Source organism: Pteropus vampyrus, unplaced genomic scaffold, assembly GCF_000151845.1.
Source record: "Pteropus vampyrus isolate Shadow unplaced genomic scaffold, Pvam_2.0 Scaffold146, whole genome shotgun sequence".
Taxonomy (NCBI): domain Eukaryota; kingdom Metazoa; phylum Chordata; class Mammalia; order Chiroptera; family Pteropodidae; genus Pteropus; species Pteropus vampyrus.
The window spans coordinates 1743919-1744555 of NW_011888927.1; the positions used below are offsets into that span (position 1 = coordinate 1743919).

At 54.9% G+C, this 637-nt stretch overlaps 1 protein-coding gene across 1 annotated transcript in view; it reads right to left on the reverse strand.

Annotated features, from left to right (window-relative positions):
* LOC105298171 (aldehyde oxidase 2) overlaps positions 1–637 on the reverse strand; it is a 79297-nt gene that overhangs the window by 68048 nt on the left and 10612 nt on the right. The gene's annotated exons all lie outside the window — the stretch shown is intronic.

A 637-nucleotide genomic window follows, 5' to 3' on the forward strand; every position in this document is an offset into this window, starting at 1 on the left:
GCAGGGTACAGCTTGACATTCTCTTTCTTGGGTGAACTGTAGCTCATTTAGAAACAACCGAGGGGGTCTCCGAGTGGGACTGGGGTGGCATTGTGGGTGGGGTGGAGCAGCCCGAGGCACACTTCCCACCCAGCCTTGCGGGAGAGGCGAGTTCTCTCCATGTCAGACCTACCTCCCAGGGCTTCCATGAGCTGCTCCTCTGAGGGCTGCGGGTGGTTCCTGAGCAGCGTGTACATGGACATCACCATCCCAGGGGTGCAAAACCCGCACTGGGTGCCGTGGCTCTTGGCGATCCTTTCCTAAAAGGACACGTGCGTGGTCACAGGCCCTGCTTTCCTGCTGCCACCACCTCTCACCAGAGTCCACATCCTGGACCTGCCTTGTCAGGATGAAACCCACTCCCTGAGCAGTGCACTCTGCCCCTCAATCAGAGGTGGCCAGTGTCTCCTTTCCTATCCTGCTCCTGGATGAGGTGACTCAGAAGCTGTTTTCAAGCTCCAATGCCCAGATCCTTCTAACTGAGAATTAGCAGCATGCAGCCCCCATTCCTAAAATGAGAATTCTCCAGAAATCAGTAATTATAAGGCAAGTGTTGTATCAAAAACCATTGTCTCGAACACCCTGACATCGTGTCCAG